Consider the following 9255-nt stretch of genomic DNA (forward strand, 5'->3'; position numbering starts at 1 on the left):
GGTCTATGTCTAATGTTAGGAACGTGTAATAACTATAATGGCATCACAGTTAAGTTTCTCTATTAGAAATGCTTAATGATACAGTTATGTCATTTCTTGTTGTTGATAATTTTGTCCTGTTCACAGAAATTATAAGACACTGTAATTTTGAATTATTTTGCAGAAGACGTTGTTGCTGTCCCTCTTCATCTTTTTTTGAGTGATTTTGGGGAGATTTCCTTTCAAAACTTTTTATGTTTTTTCTTCATGATTTCAATTAATATATTCTCCAAAACAATATAAAATTCCATTTCGAACAATATAAGTCAGAAATTTGTTGACAAATCAACAATCAATTTGTGACAAATCATATTTGTGATTTATACATTGTCAATAAATGGTAAGCAACTGTTTTACTGAGCATTTTTATTAAGCAAATGGATATGCAAAAATTAAATGTGATTTTGGAGGGTATGCACGAATTAGTTTTGTAGTTTGGCCGATAAAATCCAGACACCAAGCGGTACGGCATATATTAATATTAGATTTTCTGCTGTTTTTTTTTCATTTGATTCAGTGTTATAAAACCATGTTTTTTTTTATTAAAGTTTTTTTCTTCTGCGTGTTTTATATTTTAATATTCATTCATTGTCTTAAGTCGTCAAAATTAAGTTAAAAAATCTGAAAAATAAAGTAAGGAAAGATGGAGTTTGAGAAACATGCTTTTATAATAGCTGACATAAGGAAAATCTTAATACTGTATCATATAATCATACCAAAGCGTTATCACAAATGAATTATAATTAAAAAAAATATCGATAGTTTTTTTTAAATTTTTAATTTTTTTTTTTTACATTTATAACATTTATGATTATTTATGTTTATATTTTATTTAAAATACAAACGATATCAATGAAAACTCAAATGTTAATATTATAAGAGATAAATTCATTTCTATACTTCATAGAAGTGTATTTTATACAATTATTTATTTTTCTTCTTACTTCTGCTCCAGGATCCATTTTTTTAATAAAACAATGAAGGAAAGAAATTTCATTTCTTATGAGTGCAGTTGTTTTGAGTCTTAACGGAAATGAAAGGTAGTTTTAGTTAATGGTTATTACATCTGTAATTGCGTATTAAATGACGTTGGAGACTTGGTTTCTCCCTCGATAACAATCTTTACGTGGTATGTAATGGGTTATAGTTCCTTTACAAGATATTTCCCTTTGTTAAAAAATAGTACTTAAAACACAGTATTTTCGGTCAATATATCTTTTTTCCGAGGAATTCACGAGTATTATATTGCATTTTTCTAAATTTTTTCATTTGATTTTCGTTAATATGTGATGATAAAAATTTTTCTATCGCATGCAGTTTTTTATTTGCAATATTTATTATTACCGTGTAAGATATCTCTTTTGTTCAAACTTGGTTAACAAAAATGAGAGATTTTGGTCAATAAATTTCTTTTCTAGTAGTTCACGTATTCTGTTAAAATGGATGCTCATACAACACGAAAGATTTTTTTTTGTTGTTTCTAATGAAACTAATTCCTGGTATATGCTAGGAGAAAAAATTTCGTCAAAGTGACGAATTAACTATCATTACTTTATCGAGGGGACAAATTTCTTCAAAATTAGCAAGAAATTAAAATTCCCAAAAAAAAAATCAAAGGGTCTAATAAAGGATTCTTAAAACTAACAAATGCATCTCAGGGATTGCTGAATCGTCAAAACTGAGAGTGTTATTTCCGTTAGTGTACATTACATTGCTTAATATTTGTGCACCTGATATTCATTAATACGAGATGAGGAGTATTTTTGTGTCGAAGGTAGTGTCTAATGTACTGTCTTTATTATTCAATTTTTTTCCTTTATTCAGATTTGCTTCATGAAAAAGTATATTTTACATATATATATATATATATATATATATATATATATATATATATATATATATATATATAAACACAAATTAACATGAATAAAATAAAAAGACTAAATTGTAGAGAAACAAGAATGGTAAAAGCAATAGTCGTTATCAAGACACATCTATTGCTATAAATTCGAAATTTCTGAATAAAGAATAATTATCCTAAGATAAAAATTATTCTTTATATGTGTCAATATCGCAAAAAAAAAAAAAAAAAAAAAAAATATATATATATATATATATATATATATATATATATATATATATATATATATATATATATATATATATATATATATATATATATATATATATATATATATATATATATATATATATATATATATATATATATATATATATATATATATATATATATATATATATATATATATATATATATATATATATATATATATATATATATATATATATATATATATATATATATATACGCATTCATAATGTTCAGCACGGAGTTCAGCAAGGAAATATTTTTCTTTCTTCTGAAGTTTGTTTTAGCATTTCTTATCAATATTTAGTATCCTCATTTTCACAATACTGAAACATTTACTTTTATATTTATGAAGCCATTTTTATTTTCTAATGAATTTAAATTTAAAATAAATATATTTCTCAATGAGAGATGACTGTTCGTAAAAGAACTAAATTTGCCAGTTTTATATGAATATATGGGAAAAGTTTAGTCAAATGACCGCTACAGCATTAAGACAACTATTTTTGGTAAAATTGATTTTTAGTTAAACCATATTATTAGTGCGCTAAAATTACGGTTCGAATTTTCTGAAACCTTAGTAACGTTTAATACGTTATAATTATTTGGTCATTTCAGGTAAAACACAGTATCGTGTAATCAAGTTTGTGACTCCCATTAATGGGATTGAAATTTTCTTCGAATTCACAGTTGCAGAAAATTTAAACCATATTTTCACTATGAAACGAACTATCTAACAGTGTAATTATACGAAAAAATGGAAACAACTATTAATTTCTGTATTAATTTTCTGTATTTGTAAAACAACTATTAATTTCTGTATTCTGTATTAATTCTGTATCTTGTACGAAAAATAAAAATGTAATCCAAAATAAATAGCACAATTTATCAAATATTAAGTTACTCAATGTTTCCAGTTTATGAAATGAAAAAATTCCACACAATTATATTTCTTTCAATTAATTCATGAATTTTATTAGTTCTTTAAAATTATTCAATGCAATTCTATTAATTTTTTCAAAATTATTCTTTATCATGAAGAAATTACTTTTTATTAGCTTGCTATTATCATTTAAAATAATATTTTAATTTATAAGTAATTTTTCAGCTTAGAAACAAAGGCGAATGGTTAAATGTATGAATAAATATACATTTCTTAAATAAATATTAATTTAATAATGAATATGAGTTGAATTTAAGATATCCAACTTGCATATTAAGTATTTTCTGAATTGCACCGAAACTCGGGAATATTGCCTCTCAAAGTTTGTCTAACATGAATGAATGTCTTGAGGTACATAAACTCGGAAGATTTCCAATCTTCCGACTTTAGACTTTGATCTCAATTTATTCTGTCCAAGTCAAAATGCTCCTCCTTTGAGTTTCAGAAACCTCCTCGATTACCTAATTTTCCGCTACAACTCTGGAACAGTAACATAAAATTCTCTTGCTACAAGATTCGGCTACATCTAAAACAGTCTCAATAAAACCTTATATTTTTAGCCAGCTTATTGGACGTGGGAAATTTCGTCCCCGTTGTCAAACTCTAAATTAGAATGAATGGAGGTAATATATGTTGTAGTGTTTTATGCTTGGTTCCTAGTTAAATGAAACGAAATATATTTATTTCAAGATATATAAAATACGACAGCTTAATAAAATCAGGTCTAAAGGGTTGTTAGCATAGCAACAGTTAGTTTTCGAAAAAAATGATTTAGACAGTACGAAAGTTGGGTTATGTGAGTAAATTACAAATATTAAGAAGGGGAAAAAAGAGATAGTTTAGCAAATACACTTTAATTTCGGTTTTACAGAAAAGTGATTTTTTTCGTTATTCGAAAAGCATCTTAAAAGCGGAGAACACAGAGACGCTGAATAAAAATGCAAACAAGCTACAGAAAGATACATTCGTTTTGATCAATCAAAAAGGGAAGGAAGCTTAATAAAAAGTAATCAAAGAAAGAATGAGAGATATGAAAGAATGCAATGGGGTTAAGGTTGTAATTCTAATTGTATAAACATTAAAATAAACGAGTTTCCTAACATTATGAAAAAATTTGTTATCAGAAAGGTCGTTATTGTTTTTATTTTTTTAGAATTTTTAAGTAACAGAATGTTTCCTAGAAATCTAGATCACTCGGTGAAGAATGCTAATGAATGATTTTAGCAGAAAAAAAAAGACTAAAAGCTATGATTATAAGTTTAGCCTCATTAGACAATTCAACATATTGATTTTAAACTTATCACTTATGTGCTTTAAATTAAAGTTTACGGATGCACTTAGTTTTCCAACATATGCAATCCCATACAGACAAAGAATTTGATTAATGCCCCTTTTATGACACATATGTTCATTATGGTACATGTTAAAGTCATTTTTTAAAAAAAGTTTTAATTTTATCTATAAAACAATAATAAATAACAATATAAATTATTGCTCATAACTATTGTTTATGAAATCTTTCTTAAAATAAAAGTAATTGTCTTCAAAGGGAAAATATTGAGTAATCAGGCTTCTTGAGAAATTAAAGCTATCTTAACTTCTAGCAATCGTTTAATAAAGTTTAAGGAAATGCAGTGTATCAGTATTGGAGAGATTTTTTGTTGTTCAAATATTATATTTTCCTTGAATATATAAACATAAAGGACAATACAGCAACTGTCGACACACAACATATATTTATGTCGTAATAAATTAGTGTAAAATTCTGGGAGAGATTTTGCAGAGCAAATTTTGATTGTTGAAAAAATTATCCATCATAAATTTCCAATTTATATTTCAATAAACATGCTGACAGAAAAGAGGGGAAAAATTAATTTAAACTTTTGTAGTCAATTCAAATTCATTTTTAAAATCTTCAGTTCAACTTTACTTGGTTTCATATTAGCTGTATCTTTTCAATTATTATTTTTTTTCCAATAAATAAATATGTACTAATTTCTTTTAAGCATATACTCTAAAACTCTTGATCGATAGATTACTGCGAGTTATCAGCAATCATTAGCTAACATTAAAAATAAATTTAAGACCGTAAAACTAGCAAGACCATAAAAATACAGATCACAGATTCATTCGTAAATTTTTTGTCGTAAAATAGATGACCACTAATAGAAAATTAATGTTATCTTTGTTATCTTCAGTACGAAACTATACATTGTTTGGGACATAAGTGATTTGTAAGGCAAATTAATTGAAATAGTTTAAAAATGAAAATATAATGTATTGCTACATTTAGAGTAGTTAGAGATTCACGTATTTGTAGTAGAAAATAGAGGGAATATAAGGAGAGTGGGTTGGGTTCGGACTCGGATCATCGTGCCTGTGGATTGAGCATGTACGTCCGCATTGGGTTAATAAGTTTTAGATAATAGCCGATAAATTAACGGTTAATTTTATTACTTTTACCGACATTTGTTTCAATTACGGCTAATCGCAAGGAAGAGAGCTTAACGTAAAAATTAAGGTCCAAATCTAGAATCTGACGTCTTTCTGAAACAAATTAATTTCTTTTATTATTTTTATGTTTAAAATACATACAAAAGAAAAAAGTTTACATTCACTTATTTGAATTGTTTAGTATTCAAATGCCCGAACGTTATAACACAATTACGATAACCCATCACAGAATAAAGTTCCATTATCAACTATATTATGATATATTTAAACAACTCATTTTTTTCTAAACCATCAATTATTAATAAATTTACTGAATTAATTTTAATGACGCCATCTATTTTAATTCTATAGATTAGGAGAATTATTTTTACTACTTTACATCAGAAAAGTTTTAAGCTGCATTCAATCAAACTTTTGTTTCAAATGCTGACATGATCAAACGAACTCCATTGAGCAAAAACAATTAAATATTTATTCTTTTTTACTAACAAAACAGTTACGCATCCAAGCACAAGGTGCATTTCAAATTAATTTGTTTTGAAAACAAAGATTAGGTTCAATGTAGCAGAAAATTCATACATCACTTTTGAAATCGGATATCTCCTTGTTGCGATTTGCGGACCGTCTCGATTATTATGCTCATTAGCAATTAATGCATTTCTGCAACTGAAAAGATTAATTAGGAAATATTACCATAAATCACTTTAATTTGTTTTCATAAGCTTCTTATTTTGTTACCGTTATGTTTTGTAAGGCATTGAAAGAAATGCATGAGCTTGAAAGCATTTATTAAATTTTAATTTTTGATAACAACTGAGTTCAAATTTCCTCTGTATGTGAGTTTTACTGAGTATTTTAATTTCTTAAAAAATAATATTTATTTATGATAATTTAAGTTGTGAAAGAAAGATTATTTTACAGTAAAATCGATCAATTTTACAAATTATACAATTATATTTCAATATTAAATGCACTTAATAAAAAAGATGCTATTAAACAGTTCTGAGTTTGAATAGTTTTCCAGTTGATGCTAAATAATTTACTGAATCCGTAACTTTAGGTATAATAAGAGATTGCATTCGCGCATTTCGTCGGGCTACCGAAGTGGGGGTGCCATCCCCTCCGCAGAGGATCAAAATCGTGATGACATGTCTTCGGATCATCCTGCGGGATGTTTCCCAGACCGTCGCCAATAGCCCATTGTGCAGCTCTAGTGCGACGTAAATTAACAACAACAATAACAAGAGATTGCAGAACTATTATGTGTACGCTGGATTTACTCAGCTAGGTTATGTCTGAGTAGACCCACTTACTCAGACATAAGTAGGTCTATTTGTAAAAACCAAGAAAGGCTTAAAAATTCTTTTGAAATTGAAAAACAGATAGCACAATTTTGCAAAAGACAGCAATAATATACATCGAATGTTAGAGTGGGTATCGCACCTTTTTCTTCTAAGCATCAAAGTTGTGGAGTAACAATACTGCATACCGAAGTACAAGTAAAACAGCCATGAATTATTATGGCAGCCATTGTCGCGGTGTGTTGCTTTCTCGATAAGCGTAGAAGTAGCGGATTCAATACATTTATGCTGTTTTTCTCATTTCTGTGCAACATTTTTTGTAATTTAACAAGAAACAAGTCATTTCTTGAAATAAGCACCAGAGCTCTGTATATGTATCGAATGCAAATTTATTTATTTACTGTTTTTTTACTATTTTTTTACTTACTATTCATTTACTTACTATTTTTTATCACCCATAGTTACACTTAGATTCGAACTCAACTGCTAAAAAATAGCTTAAGGTAAAAAAAAAATGAGACTGTTACAAAAAGTAATAAAAATGAAAATTTCAAGAATTTATTTAAAGTTACACACATATATATGCAAGCTTGTATAGTCATTACAATGTACGATTTATTATAAACCCTTTGTATGTTAAAGAACAGATTGTTCAAATTAAAGAATAACAATATAAAAATGCTTCGATTGTAACGTGGGGTTAGCGGGTTCGAATACCGCAGTGTCTCAGGATGTGTGTTTGTGCTGTCTTTCTCTGTCTTTGCTTTCTTATGTCTTTGCTGTCTATGTAATGAGCGCTCAAGCCTGCTAATGTGCGCATAACAGTAAACAATTCAATATAAATTAATAGGCTCATGCATGGTTGTGGTAGAATAAAAACCCTTTACCTCTATGCTACCATTTTGGGATGTCGGGACTGACATAATGTGTAACAGTTAAGTTGCTGTTTTATTTTAGCCACGTTCAGGTTTGTATATATACTAGTGTACGTTGTCATAGCTTCAAATGTTTGTAAATTTTATCTTATAGTTTAAGTTAAAAAAAATAATAATTAACTGACGAGAACAAAAAGTTAACCAAGTGCTTAATAAATGAAAAAGATGATATAAAATTGTGCATTTCTGCGTCATCTCAAACTGTACTAGAAAAATTAAAATATCCTAATTTATGTTAAAATTAGCAAAGGCTATCATATTTATTACCAGACAGCAAATAAAAACCATGATTTATTTTGCATTTTGCCATTAAGTGACTACTAAAGTGCTTTAGTAAAAAGTATGCGTGCTTTTTAGTTTTCCCATAGACGAAACCGCAATAAATTCGACTATATTCTAGTAGTTTTGAATATACCTTTTATTTTTCTCTTTCTATTGTACTAATTCTAATGAAATTTGTAAACCTGATTAAGCTTACTTCTTCACCTACGCCTAATAACTGTCATTCTTGCTTATAAAAAGTGCTTTAAACATTAGAATTTTTTGTCCATATAATTTTAAATGAACGTGTACTTCCATCTCTTGTAATTTTCAATTAACCATCAAGTTTTTTTTCTTCTTCTTTAAAAATAAATAACGAGAAGAAAACGCGACAATCACTAATAAGGATATAAAAATTCAGACTTTCATTACAAGAATTTAATTAATCAGTGTAAAAGATAAATAAATACGGTCATAAGAATGGGACATTTCTCTCCAAAAAATATTAAAAGTTTTTTTTTTGAATGAAGTTAATTCTAAATCATTCATGCTGCTTGGAAAGTAAATTCTCCATGAAAATTTTTCACCAAGCCTAGATTACATTTTAATTTTAAATTAGCTTTATTTAATTCTATTACTTTTAAATTAGATTTATTTAATTCGATTAATTTTTAATTAGCTTAATTTATAATTATCTATTCTATAGAATTAAACTATTGTTTAATTCCTTCTCATTTACTCTATATATTTCAGACGATGCGTTTTTCTCGAAATTAACCCTTATTATAGTACGTTATAGCATATATAAATACAGTTTTGAATGAGCTATTATTCATGAAACATAATGAATCATTCAATAAGGTCATTCTTTCTTAACATATATCGATTGATTTTCAAAATTTTTAATACTCGAACTATTCTAAAAAAAACTATTCTAATTTATAATACTCATAAATTTAATTAAATATTTATTATAGAGCATAAATACAATTTTGAATGAGCTATTTTTCCTAATATAAATTCGATTCTCTATGTGCTATTATTCATAAAGCATACAAAATAATTATCGGATAATTACATTCCTACTGAGCATCTATTGTTTAATTTTTCAAACTAGCAAATTTATAAAAAAGAACTATTCTAATTTATAAATCTTCATCTTATTAATTATTATTGTTAAAATTGTATAACAAATCAAAAGAAAAAAGGGTG

This window comes from Parasteatoda tepidariorum, chromosome 3, assembly GCF_982258835.1.
Source record: "Parasteatoda tepidariorum strain Cologne lab strain chromosome 3, Ptep-v5.0, whole genome shotgun sequence".
NCBI classification, from domain to species: Eukaryota; Metazoa; Arthropoda; class Arachnida; order Araneae; family Theridiidae; genus Parasteatoda; species Parasteatoda tepidariorum.